At 40.4% G+C, this 14,465-nt stretch overlaps 1 long non-coding RNA gene across 3 annotated transcripts in view; it reads right to left on the minus strand.

Annotated features, from left to right (window-relative positions):
- LOC128118509 (uncharacterized) overlaps nt 1–14,465 on the minus strand; it is a 62,734-nt gene that overhangs the window by 26,442 nt on the left and 21,827 nt on the right. The window lies entirely within an intron of this gene.

The raw sequence follows: 14,465 nt of genomic DNA on the forward strand, positions 1-14,465 counted from the left end.
CTCTGACGTGCCTCAACAGAAAACAATCAGGGAAGCAGATCAAAGTGAGAAAGATAACAGAACACTCATCTTACTGGGAATATCGAGGACAGGGAGCCTGTCCTCTGTTCTCCGTAGTGTTTCTGTTCGGTGGACTATCACCCTGAAGGTTTCCACAGCCTCATCTCTCACTCCTTTCCCAAATCAAGCTACTACTGACACAATTCCAGGAACGCACCCTGCCAGCTTTTGCTGACAGCTGTGAGCGGGCACTTCCTTCCCCCTCAATCATCACCAACCAACCCACTGAGTCACAGGAGTCCCTCCCACCAACCACTGCCTCTCTGAGCTCCTACTATGTGCTGGCAGTATTCTAAATGCTTACCATATGTCACCTTAGGAGAGCCTAAAAACCTTTCTGTCGTTTTCTTTTATTACCGCTATTCCAGTCATAAAAAAAAAAAATTGAAAAGGACAATTTTCTCCAATATCCACTTCACATTAATTTCAGGTGCTGTTTTGTTTTGTTCTAGATCATAGTCATAACTGGTTTTTTTTTTTTTAGTATACCAGTTTCTTTCACTGTTACACTATGACCTGAAATGTCCTTGAAAAGGCAAAAATAGTCTTTCAGAATAGATAATGAAGATCAGGCAGGCAATACTTGAGGAGGAGATGAAATAAATATTCAAATAAAATGCTGACCTGGCCTCCCAAGTTATAGAAATTGGAACAAAGTGTCCTGAAGCATATCCTTTGGGTCATCAACCAACCTAGGAGTGGGTCTATCCAGAATCCTTGGGAAAAGCCCAGCTGATTCAAGTTGGTTTCCTTGACCTGATCTTAAAGAGTTTAATGAAAGGGAACGCCAGGAAGAAAATTAATAAAATCCTAATAATTTGACAAGTGCGTTGAGTTTAATATTAACATTGAAAATCCTTCTTAAACGTTGTTTTTTATTGTTTTTACTATTTTTTAGTATATTATTGTGTGTGCATTGGTGTGAGTATGAGCATCTGAGTGCAGGTGTCTGGGGAGGCCAAAGGTGTCAGCGCCCTGGCAGCTGGGGTTACAGGAAGCTGTGAACTACCTGCCGAAGGTGTTAGGATCCCAAGCTGGGTCCTCTGGAAGACCACAAGTGCTCTTAACCGCTGAACCATCATCCCAGCTCCTTCAGTGTGGACTTCTTACCAATAAATTTGCACAATTTTGACTATTATTTTTAAAATTTATTTTAGGAAAGTGTTTACTATAGGAACTTGGATAAAGAAAACATGGCGCATATACACAGTAAAGATGTATACAACCATAAAAAGAATGGATTATGTGGTTGGAAATAGATGCACATAGAGTTCATATATTAAGCAAAATGAGTCAGACTCAAGAAGACAAATATTTCATGGTTTCTCTCATTTGTGGGCACTGGATAAGACATAGATATGTAAGACCATTTATGTCAATTACATGGAAGTAAAAGGGGGAGTCTGGGGGACGTAGGAAACTAATGAGAGTTGGGGAGGATGGGGCAGAAATGGAGGGAGGGTATGGAAGATAAATATGGGCAAGCTACATGATACACTTGAAAAAATCCTTTATAAAACTACACTGTAGAATGAATAGACCCCCAACAAAAGTCTTAGTTAAAAGGAAGTACAATTTCTTAAGAAATTCCCAAACAATTGGGCTAACCAGCATTAATTATTTTATTAATTAATTATTATTTTACTAATTAATTTATTATGAAAATGTTTATATCAATTATATCTAAAGCAGAAGTTGGAATAATGGTAATTGGTGTTTTCTTAGCACTAATGATTAACTGCTATTACTCTGCGTAAAATAATAGTTCTTAACCATTCAGAGAGCACAGCACTTTGTGAATTTTGCTGTTCCCGGACGAGCTGGGCCTAGTTCCCATTTGCCAAGGTCACCCACCCCTCAAGGCTACGCCAGATGACTGCAGCAGGGGAGAGACACCTATGGATCCACGTACAGTCATACTTTTCACACTCAGATGATGTCCTAGATGCTTTCCTTTCTGTCTCAACCCATTCCTTTTCCCAAATTCTCACCTCTAGGGAACACCTCAATGCTTTCAGCTTCATCTCACCCCCATCCTCTCTCCAAAGGAAATGTGCCAAGCCAATGGCTTCCTGACCTCTAACCAACAAAAAGAAAGCAACAACAACAACAACACGGAGAAGCTGACTCCAGAAGCATTTCTAAGCCTTTAGACTTTACCCTGATCTCGAGAAAGAGCAATGCAAAGGAAGAAACCAAAATTGTCACAACAGGCTGGGAAGTGAGGCTGAGGAACTGTGTGATGAGCACATTGTGACAAATGCCCCACCCACTGTCCTCCACATGATGGGAAAGTTTGTGCAGCCCCCACTGGAGAAGGCCAGCGGAGAGCACAGGACACTGGAAGTGTCCCTTAGGACCAGGTGGAGGACACCAAGTGCAAGCTCTGTCTTCACCCAGTGTCAGTGACACCGTCATTTGTTCTCAAGCCAGGTTCCATTCCATTCTTGACTTGCCTGATAAGTCAAGTGTGACCCTGGAAAAGTTAATTAATCTCATGACTGTTCCTGTACGAGATGCGTGGGGCATGGTACTGTCTTTGTTCAGTGGTTGTAAAGGAACAAATGAACAACGCCACAAAGCACTTAGAACCATGCCCCGCAACCGTGATGGAAAGCATGCAACAAATAGTATTACTGAATTTCTACACAACTTCCAAATTTCCAAACATCCCGATATCCCACAATCTGCACATAAGAGTGGGAACGCCTGTAAAGTCCCTGTGAATAGAAACTTTGGGAACATGTCTTGAATAGAAATGGCTGTTTTTCTATTCACAGCTAGAAAATAGTGGAAAAAAATAATTTAAGATCTAGAATTTGGGGCACACGACACATATGTGGACCAGAGGGTGGATTCATTTCCAATTAATGCATATTAATTCTTTGTGGATATCTTACGAAAAAGACAGCAGATTCTTTTCCTGGGTCTCTTTTTTTTTTCTTTTTTTAAAATTTATTTTATAATTTAATTTAATTTTACATATCAGCCACAGATCCCCTTGCTCTCCCCCCTCCTCCCCCGCCTTACCCCCAGCCCACCCCCCATTCCCACCTCCTCCAGGGCAAAGACTCCCCTGAGGATTGAGTTCAACCTGGTAGATTCAGTCCAGGCAGGTCCAGTCCCCTCCTCCCAGGCTGAGCCAAGTGTCCCTGTATAAGCCCCAGGTTCCAAACAGCCAGCTCATGCACTGAGGACAGGACCCAGTCCCACTTCCTGGATGCCTCCCAAACAGATCAAGCTAATCAACTGTCTCACTTATCCAGAGGGCCTGATCCAGTTGGGGGCTCCTCAGCTATTGGTTCATAGTTCATGTGTTTTCATTCATTTGGCTATTTGTCCCTGTGCTTTTTCCAATCTTGGTCTCAACAATTCTCGCTCATACAAACCTTTCTCTTTCTCGCCAATTGGACTCCTGGAGCTCCACCTGGGGCCTGGCCATGGATCTCTGCATCCAGTTCCCTCAGTCATTGGATGCGGTTTCTAGCACGACAATTAGGGTGTTTGGCCATCCTATCACCAGAGTAAGTCAGTTCGGGCTGTCTCTCAAACTTACCAGCATAAAGGCAGACTAGTTGGTAAGTGAATGACTCTCAGAAGGTTCCTTGAACCTTATTATCCCATTGGGGTATGGTTATTACAGTTACAATTAATCAGTTTCTTAGGAAGATGTCTTCATAGATCTCCTGTCTGAGACTTCAGGAATGACACCCTGACTTTAAATCTCACCACCCTCTGCCTAATAGGATGTGTTTTTCAGGGAAAAGAGGAATGGTTAGCATTTCCATCCAAGAAATGATAGTTCCCAGGGCTGGTTGTGGCTAACATTCTGTCCTATAGAGGCCTGGGCCAGGCCAGGATACTATCACTCGAAGGCAGCCAGACCACTGCATGTTGTTAGCGGAGGTGCAGGCAAGTATCACTTACACAGCAGTAGTTTTTGTAAGTGCTAATGGACCCTTTCTTCCAGCTGGTGTGTCCAAAGGAGGGAATCTGTGCTCATCTCTTTGAAAGGAGTAGTGAAACAAGGACTCCAGTGGGTTTCTGGGGAGCTGCAGGGATCCCTCAGTTGACCTTCTACCATGCTAGATCAGGGAACACCACAGGCAGTTCTTTGTATCCTTGTTATTCATTCTATCAGTCACTTGGTCTGAGGTGATTATAGAGAATGAACTTGAGAAGTCGGGGTTCGAACTCCAGACCCTCTTGGTTGTCCTACTTCACTTAGCTTTTTGTGTTAAGAACGCACTGGACATTTCAGTCCCACCTAAATGTGTTCATTTAGGTTCAGAAGACAACTCAATGACCTTTGAACAAAACCTGAAGGAAATCCGCAAAACAATAGCTAAGAAGAGCGAGCTAGCAGGAGCTTCTCGCCTCCCAGATCTTCCTATGATGGCGAGGAGTTCATTTTCTCCACTAACTCCAAATTTAAACACAGGACAATTCAGTTTTCGGAAGCTATTTTCTTCGTTTAATTTGAGAGCATTTCTAAATTTTCAAGCTGCATTCTGCAACCATGAAAAAAAAGCCTCCCTCCGTTAGGGCAGGCAGTAAGCGGCAAGAACAGGCCAAATTCTGCAAAAGGCATAATATCCTTCTATATTAGCTACCAGGCTCACGGTCCAACTGTAGCTGGCTGCAAAAGCCAGAAGCTGTCACCTGAGCTTTTTCTGTACTTGGAGAGGAGCCAATGAGAAAACCTCTGCCAGCATCAGCAACGCCTCCTGGGAACCACAGTGGCGTGCCAGTGATAGCATTAGGGGATATAACACAGAAAAAGGGAGAAGAAAGAAGAAATAATGACAGTCCCTAGACCTCCACAAATTCCAAGACACTCACTGAAACTGCCTTTTGAGCACAGATCCTGTCCCTTTGGACGTACTTTGGACCTTTAGTCACATACATCCCTGAAATGAGACCACAAAGGGAGCATTATGTTTAATGCATAGGGGAGATCTCGATTAAGTTTCTATTGAGGCCCCAAATATGAAGTCCTATGTCCCACCCTGTCCCTTCCACTAGCTTCCTTTTTATGTAGTGAGAACAATGCCAACAAAATGCCTTTCATGGTATTAGTTCATGTTGTTCCTCTGCCTTATGCCCATCCTTCAGGACTCAAACACTAGGGAACTCTGGCCTCCGGGGTGCTAATCTGTTGCCTTAGATACTGTTGCTTTCTGAGGCCATGGGTGGCAGAGGGCAGGTCTTTGCTGCATACCTTGGCACCCGTGAATTGCTGAATGCTGCTTTCATGAAAGCAAACCTTTCACCGCCATCTGGACATGCCCACAGGTAAAAACATCTTTTTTTTTTCCTTGAGGAGAACCAGGGAGCACACATTGCATCAATAAACCTCTTGAATGACAAGCAAAGCTGTCCTGGATGCTGGGACAGCTATAGTCTATTAGAATATAGCATGCATCTGTCTCAGAGAGGTTCCATTTATGTATCCTTCAGCTTTCTCCGACAGATGCATGAATTAGGCTGTTGAGAGAGGTATGCAGGCGTGAGGGGTGGAGAGGATGGGCAGAGGACATCCTTGTGTGGGAGACCACTGAGTCTGACCCAGGAATAAACCGCCTGCCTTGAGAGTGAAGGGGAACCCATTCATTCCTCAGTAGCATTTCCTTAGTGAAACCCAGGTACGGATTCTTTCCCTTGGTTTGAAAACTGGCATTCACGCCACTCAAAGGTATTTTTATGTTCTTCATAGACAAACATTAGAGATGGAATTCTTAACATATTTACAAGAACACAGACTTTAAACTTGACGGGTGCTGCTAAGGGGAGGCTATGACAAGGGTTTGACTGTGTGTTCCTGTAAATAAAGTTGCTATGAACTTGGAAATCGGTCGTCTCCAGCTTTAAACTGAGTCCCGTCATATACTTATTACTCTTTTATAGAGATGGTATCATATCCTGTTATAAAATACTTTAAAGGTATGGTAGTTTCTCGGGTAGAGCAGCCTTTACATATCTCTATATCGTGTTCATTCCTAAACACAGAGACAGAAATGATATGAGGAAATTTGAGATTATGTAAACCAAACAAAAAAATTTCTCCCATGAGCCGAGATTTCTCACAGGAAGAGATGAAAGACAAGAGATCTTAGGTGGAAAAACAGGTGATGGTGTTAACAAACATCAGCGAGTCTGTCTCAGTGTGACAGACGCAGGCAGCCGGGGTGTAAAAGAACAAAGGATCATTGCTGGGGATGTGTAGACGTCAAAACTTTCCTGATGTTAACACTTAAAAAAGACAAGTCTTCTAAAATTCTAGATAGAGAATTACAGGACTAAGGAGACAGCCAGGTAAAGTTGTGTAAAAATTCTATCACCCTTAAAACCTTCAATTACTTGATTAATCTAATCTCGTTTGCGGATGTCACCTGGGTTGGAACTAGAACGTTTTAAACAATGTGTCCTCTTTACATAAGAAGAAATTATTTTTCCCCTCTTCTTCTTCAATGAGAAATCTTTCAGCTCAGTAAAATTCTTCATTTACCAGTTCTAGAATGTTCGTTTTCAAGCTGTCCCGGCGACCCCGGACTTTCTCTCCCCCTTCCCCCTCCGCCCTTTGCTTTGAAAAGTTCAGGATGTCTCAAGCAGTAACTGTTACATTCTGTCTAGCAAGCCTGGACTGAGGCGAGTGATCTAACCTCTTTGGAAAAAAACATGGAGTGCACCCAAAAAAACTGAGAGAGACGTTCTCTCGTCCCAGCCGCCAGCTCATAGGTTTCAAAGTCCTGGGACACACATCATGAACAGCCTAGGGCTCTAGCATGTAAATGGGCAGTGCCAACCCAAACACAGAAAGCAGTTCAGCAGGTATAAACAGCAGGCCAGGCCCAGAAGGCAGGCAGTGAGGGGGCAGCCAGCCAGCCAGCCAGCCAGCCAGCCAGCCAGCCTGTGTCACTCTCCCAACCCTATCCACATGGAAAAACTCCACAGTCAGACTGCAAACTCAGGAACTCAGGAAGACTCAGAGAAAACGAATATAGAAATATCTTTTCCTTAAAAGGAAGAAAGGTCTTGCTGATAGGTGTCTGTGTTACAGATGGGAACACACACACACACACACACACACACACACACACACACACACACACACACACACACCTTGGTGGTGGTATCATCAATAATCGTTTTGACGTCCCTTCAAGCAGCAAACTTGTTTTTACTTTGGGTATGTGAAAAAGAAAGTCATCCATTTCTCCCTTAGAGATCTGTCTATTTTCTCTGAGTTGTCTCATTTCCTAAGTGTATGTTACAGTCTTTTAAACACACTTGACTTCCAATGTACTTATATCTAGTGCTGACCTCCGCACTCAACAGGGATACAGACACTCATGTCAGTAGTTCCAAATCACATGACTGCACAACTAGGGAGTTAAAAACTGTCCCTACCACTGAAGGAGAAGGAACCTGAGCTTCCCACACCTAAAGATACTTAGTTTTCCTGGCATTTTCTCTGCCCACAGAGTTTTAAAAGCAATCCTTCATGGCACAGTAAGTGGATTCTCCCCGCCTAAGAGTGCGTTAGCTAATGCATCTTACGATCAAGATAATATTTATATTTTATTTTTATATTTTCACTTAATTTTTATTAAGCTGAAGCTGATTTAGTAAACTTGTCAAATTATTCATGAATCCCCCAATTTTCATCTCATGAGCACCATTAAATGTATCATGTTGACATTACAGACTTACAAGTAAGTATGTCCCCATGGTCAAGAAATACATCACCTACCTGGAAAAATAGACTTTGAAATTATAAAGTTTATACATAGTGAGTCCCTAAACAACTCCAATATTATGTTCACTAACTGCACTAAAATACTTATAGAGGTATACATTATGGTCTAAATCCTCCACAGAATGTGTGGGAACATGATATACAAAACACATGGTCTCTGGTATAAAGGTTCTTCCAAGGGTAGACTAAAAGATTCTTTATATTTGAACTAATAATTATCCAAGAGGACATCTTCTCATAAAAGACACAAGCTGACAGTATGATAGGGTATTAAACACACCCAATAGCCATGTGTACACTTCCTCTCCAGTCAAATCACAAATGACTACATGAGACCTGAACAAATTTGAAAAGGCATGTTGGGCTATCCAAATTCTGTTTGATCATTAATTCTGATGGTAGCTCAATAGAAGAAATTATTTTTTTAAGTAAATGACACTTTGAGTTTTTTAAGTTATCAACAAGTTTATAGGCTTCCATATTAAGTCTATTGTGTTACTGGTAGCCTGACCTGTTACTTCACTATTAAACCATGTTTCTAAAGGAAAGTGACCTTTATAATTTTGAATGTCTAAAATCTAGATGAAGTCATTTGTCCTTTAAAGCAGAAGGCTTAATGTAAAAGAGGTTCCTCTCCAGACCACCACACATAACCAATTTTATAAAACTCTGATATTGTTTCTTTATTTTTAAGAATATTTCAACCTTGATGGAGTCACAGACTTGATATATTCATTATTTAGTTATTCTGTAGATCAAACCTTATAAAATCCACATGTTCCATCTTAATGAAATTGAATACATTATGGAACTATACATTATATATAGTGGCTACTGAGCTCTCAGTCAGTTGTAACGTAATTGAATACACTATGAAACTATATATTACATAATAGCTGCTTTATTTTCAGTTGAGTGACAGAGCAGTGTAAGTGCAATAGTTTCCTGATATTTTTACTCTGCTGTTATTGTTCAAGTGCTCTGGGATACTGGGCATGATGTAGGTTTAGTGACACCACACCAGGTCAGTCTATAAGGCCACTCACACGTGCTACTTCTTCACTGGTCATCTAAACAACTTTATTTTTGTATATGTTAATTTTCTCTTTCAGACAGAAATTTCAGACTCACAGAGGTAAAGTATCATTCTGAAGTCACACTGCTGGTGTTAAGTGATAGAGCTAGGATTCTCACTTAGCTATTCCAAGCTCTGGGATCTTTACTATAAAATGCGTTTGATTCTTTGCTATAAACTTTATAAGCCCAATATATAATATCTATATTAAAATATGTATATTGCATATATGACTGTAAATAAATAGATGATAGATGATAGGTAGGTAGATAGATAGACAGATGTGAGATAGAGAGAGGGAAAAAAATTCTTTATCAACCAATGCACTAGTCACACAGTGTTTTGTTTCCACAACAAAATACAAGAGATAATCAACTCATACAGAGGTAAGAACTGTTTGGGCTCACATTTCTGCAGGTTACAGCCCAGAGTGGTTACTTCTATAGCTTTTAGGCTTGTGGCGGGAAAGGCCATCTTGGCAGCAGCATATGGCTAAACTCATGGGTAGATACGAAGAGGAAAAGTAAAGCTTAGGGTCCCACAACCCTCTTTGAGGGACCAATAACAAAATCTCTCACTAGGCTCTGCTACTTGGAGGTTCCACTACCTCCCGGCAGCGCTGTGGACTTGGGAACAAGCTTTTAACACATGGCCCTTTATGGGACATTCCAAACTCCGGTCACAGAGGCCAACAACAACAAAAGCCTTACCATGTCAGAGGGTAAAATATTAGAGACTTTCCCACTGAAGACAGGAAAAAAGACAGACAAACATTATCAGCCGTATTACTCAACATTAGTCAGGAGATTCGGATGAAAGATGGTAACAAAAGAAAAACAAGTCGACATATGGAAGAAAAGACTATTTTCATATTGCCTGTGTACATCAAGAAGGTGTGCAAAACTCTATTACTGATTTTCAAAAGTTATTTATGCTTAAGATCACTAGGCTTGAATATAATTTATTTCTTTTGATATCAACACTACCTGGCAACATGAAGCCATAAATTGGAAATTTTATGCTCTCAAAATAATTTTACTATAACAAAGGCATAATGAAAAAACGAAATAGTAATAAATCACACAAAAAGAACTGAATAAATGGAAATATCATATTCTTGGATAAAACAGCATGAATTGCATCCTGTTAATCAATGAATTCAGAGTGTTGCCAACAGAATTATAAATTATATTTGGAGGCAGAGGCAGGTGGGTCTCTGTGAATTCGAAGCTAGGCTGGGAGCAAGTTCTAGGGCAGCTAGAACTACACAGAGAAATCCTCTCTTGAAAAACAAAACAAAAAACAGCAACAAAAGATAAAGAAAAGTTTAGAGACTATTTTTAAGGGAAAATAGCTTTTATGTCTGCAGAAATGAAAACAACACAGCATCACTACAGAAGTAGGCTGGAACAGAGAATGTAAATAGAGCCACACAACGGTCACAGGATGGATGAGAAAGAGGATGTTTCAGTTTAGTGGGGAAGCAGTGGAAATAGCTGTGGTAACATGTAGGGAAGACTATAGTCTCTGTTTATTTAATAAAAATGGGGGCTATGATTATGTAACTCATATAAAGTAGAAGATAAAGGGGAACAAAATAAATTATTAGACTAGCCTTGACATTTGCGTACAAAAAAACTTTACAAGTCAAAAATTTTATGGAAACTTAAACAGAATAAAATCACAAACTATAAATCTGTTTCTAACCTTGGGGGTGGGAAAGCCTTCTTACATAAGATATGTTTTTTAAAGAAAAGTAATAAAGGAAAAGACTAGCCATTCTGACTATATCAACCATAAAAATTCTGTAGTGAAAAAATTATACAATAATAAAAGAGACTGGACCTCATGAGGAGAACAATTTCAGTCATTTGCTTTGCATATAAAATATTAGAATTGAAAATGTCAAGAGCATACCCTCTGTACTAAATCAATGAGAAAATAATTTGACACAAAAACAAAAGTAGATGAGTAAAATTTGTCAACTGGTTTTTAACGGATGTGGAAACATACATGACCAAATGAATAAGTCAAAGCTACATATAGTAACTAGCAACAAATAGCATGAGAGGCAAAGATGTTCATGTAAATATGTAAGAAGACAGACAGATGTTTCTTATTTCCTATTAGCATAAATTTGTCCTGCCTTTGTGGGTGACAATTTTATAGAAGCTTTAAAACTCAAATAGAAAGTAAGTTCAGTAAAGGGACAGGGACACAAAATCAACATGAAAATCTCAGTAACTGTCTATGTGTGAATAGTGTGTTTGCTGAAAGAGAAATTAATGAAAACAATTATTATTCCAATTCAAATAACAGCTCTATAATGTTCTGAAGATTTATACAGAAGCAGATAAGACTCTAAAAGAGCCAAAGCAATCTTGAGCATAACGAACAAAGCCTGAGGCATGAACTTGACTTTAAGACATATCATAGATCTACAGCAACCCAAACAGAATGGTGTTAGCCTGACAACAGACACATTAGGTGGTGGAACAGACTAGAAATCCCAAAAATAAATCTGCATTTTGATAACAGTGCTGGTTAGTATTTTGTCAACTTGACACATGCTACAATCATCTAAGAAGAGGGAGCTTCAATTGAGAAAACGCCTCTACCATATTACCTGTAGGCAAATCTGAGGCGTTTTCTTGATTAATGATGCGGGAGGGTCCAGGCCACTGTGACTGGCTCCACCCCTGGGCCTCATGCTCCTAGACTATGTAAGAAAGCAAACTGAGCGAGCCATGGAGAGCAAGCCAGGAAGCAATATTCCTCCATCATCTCTGCTTCAGTCTCTGCCTCCAGGTTCCCCCCCCCCTTGAGTTCCTGCCTTGACTTCCCTCAATGATAGACTGTGATTTGGATATATAAACCCAACAGCACCCCCTGCCACCCCTGCAAAGTTGCTTTTGACTAAGTGACTCTAAGAAAAGCTATTAAAAATATCCATCAGAGAAAGAACAACCTCTACACCAAATGCTGGGGAAATGGGGTGTCAGCCTGCAGAGGATTAGAACTTAACTCTTCTTTCTTAGCATGCCTACAAAGCCAAGATGGATGTAAGACTGAATTCAAGGCCGGAAACCGCTGGAAGAATACAGGAAAAACACTTCAAGACGTTGTTAGTGCTGCTGATTCTCTGTGTCACACACACACACACACCCCAAAAAAAGCACAGGGAAGTGACGAATGCTATTATCTCAATTCAAGAAGCTCCTGCACAGCAAAGGAACTGATGGAAGAGTGAAGAGACACCCTACATAGTAGAAGACTATATTTGCCAACCATTCATCATATCCAGAATATACGCAGATTATCTTTACTGAATTTTTCTATGTGTAGAAAGCGTGAGTGTCAAATAGTACCTGAATTGTAGGTACTCTGTATCTACAATGATCTCTAATTTAAAACCCAAAGCTCCCTCTATTGACATAAATCTGATCAGGAATTCACACTAAACTCATTAAATGTGCTTAGGGGTTGGAGTCACACTGAACCAAGATGATGGCTACCGTGTAACTCATGATGACAGTGTGTTGATTTTTTTAAACTATCAAATTAGCAAATAACTAAAACAAAGAATAATATTAGGCTGGGGAGCTAGCTAGGTAAAGTGTTTGTGGTGCAAGGTTCCCAGAATCGTCATGTATCTCAACAATCCTAAGCCTAAATCCATTTACGTTTTTAGCCAACTTAAAGGATGCAAGGATACCCTTCAAACTATCTTCTTGTATCATCAGGCAACACCATTTATAGACACGTTGTGTACAATACTGTATAGTTTAGTAATTCTTAATGAGAAAATGATGGCTCTACTTCTTGCCTCAGTAATAGTGAATGGAAACTTTATCCTGTAGAATCTGAAAGTAAAAGCTTTATAAAAACAAGTATAAAAACCATTTGTGGCCGCAGAACTTGCTGAATATTGACATCCAAGCATGTGATAGATTAAGCTGGACATCTTTGGGTATGTAATTTTTTTTTTTTAAAAAAAGGGAACATATATGGACTTCTGACAGAACTGGTTTTTAATCTTGCCTAACTAGAAGAGAATGCTTTGAAGAGCTGGATTTGAAAATTATGCGGTCCAAACGACAAGATGCAAACAGAGTATTTATGTGTACACAAAGGGATTTTAAGGATTCTGTGGCCAGGAGAAATGCATTTCAACCCAAAATGTTTAATGTCTATCCTTTCCTTCTTCTCTTTCATGATTTCCTTTCAATAAACAACTTATGCAGGAGATAGATCGTGTGACCTAAAAGGTCAGAAGCCTCTGGCAAGAAGGAGAAGAAAAGAAGGAAAATGGAAACAAAAAACAACCAAGGAACCTGAACTGTGAGCATCCAAAACCTGGCATCAGAGTTGGCAACAGGTTAATTGTCTTTGGAGGGTATTAATTTTGTAAGTCAAAGCTATTAAAATCAGACTTCCTGTTTCAGGTCTGGAAGACATAATGTGCAGGTCTCCTGTTCCAGCTTTCCCTAGAGACTGTGTTTTATCCAAGTCCTACCCCTGCACTGGCTCACATTTTAAATCCAAAATCTACTGGAAAGACCATTCATTTAGCTTTGCCACGTACTGTGCGGAAGTCTGTGTCACTGTTAATCTGGTTTTCCCACCACATGGGTCAGCCTCCAGTTCCCCCCAAATGTCATACAAGCCTTTTAGATCTTAGAAAATGTTCAACACCCTTCCTCCTCACAATTCATCTGGAAGCAGACTAATTAGCATTCGTTGGCTAACCCTTCACTTTTTGCTCACTCCTTTAAGATGTCTGATTCCAAGAATCCATCAGTTACGCTGGAACCAGTCCATCACATTTCCCCCCAGCATGTATGTTCTGTTCCTCTCCTACTAAAGGATTGTTTTGTACTTTCCCCACTCTTCTTAAATGTCATTCCTCCTGTACCCTCTGCCACGGACCTCATTAGAATCTTTGAGATTTGAGATCTTTGACCCATCTCATGCCTAGTTTTCCATTTGCACCCCAGGTTCCATTCCTTCTTTTCCAAGTGCTCTTTATTTCACCCCATCCTGCTTAATATCTATAGTTCAAAAGCAAACACACTGTCTATATTTTAAAACAATTTCTTAGCAGTTATCTGTCCAGGAACTGTTCTCTCTCTCTCTCTCTCTCTCTCTCTCTCTCTCTCTCTCTCTCTCTCTCTCTCTCTCTCTCTCTGCCTCCCTCTCTCTCTCTGTCTCTGTCTCTCTCTGTCTCTCCTCTATCATGAGGTACTCACTGCCTCTAATTCACTTCTCCTGTTCTCTCTCCATCTTACTTCAGAGGCTCCTGTCACCACTCCAAGGAAACTCTTAGGAAAGAGTGTCATGACTCTCCACATAGCTAAATTTAGTGATACTCCTGAATCCCCCACATAATCAGCCAGCTTTCAGAACAAGAATCATCCTTGAAACAGGTTTTTCTTACTCAGCATGGCTATAAGATGGGATCCCTCCTGTCTTTCTCTTCCCTTATTTTTAGTTTCTTCTTAGTCTGCCTTTCTGGTTCCATCACATCCCCCCAAACCAGTAATTGCCTGGGACTCAGTCTGTAATCCCTTT

This window comes from Peromyscus californicus, unplaced genomic scaffold (genome assembly GCF_007827085.1).
Source record: "Peromyscus californicus insignis strain IS unplaced genomic scaffold, ASM782708v3 Scaffold_22__1_contigs__length_63687245, whole genome shotgun sequence".
Taxonomy (NCBI): Eukaryota; Metazoa; Chordata; class Mammalia; order Rodentia; family Cricetidae; genus Peromyscus; species Peromyscus californicus.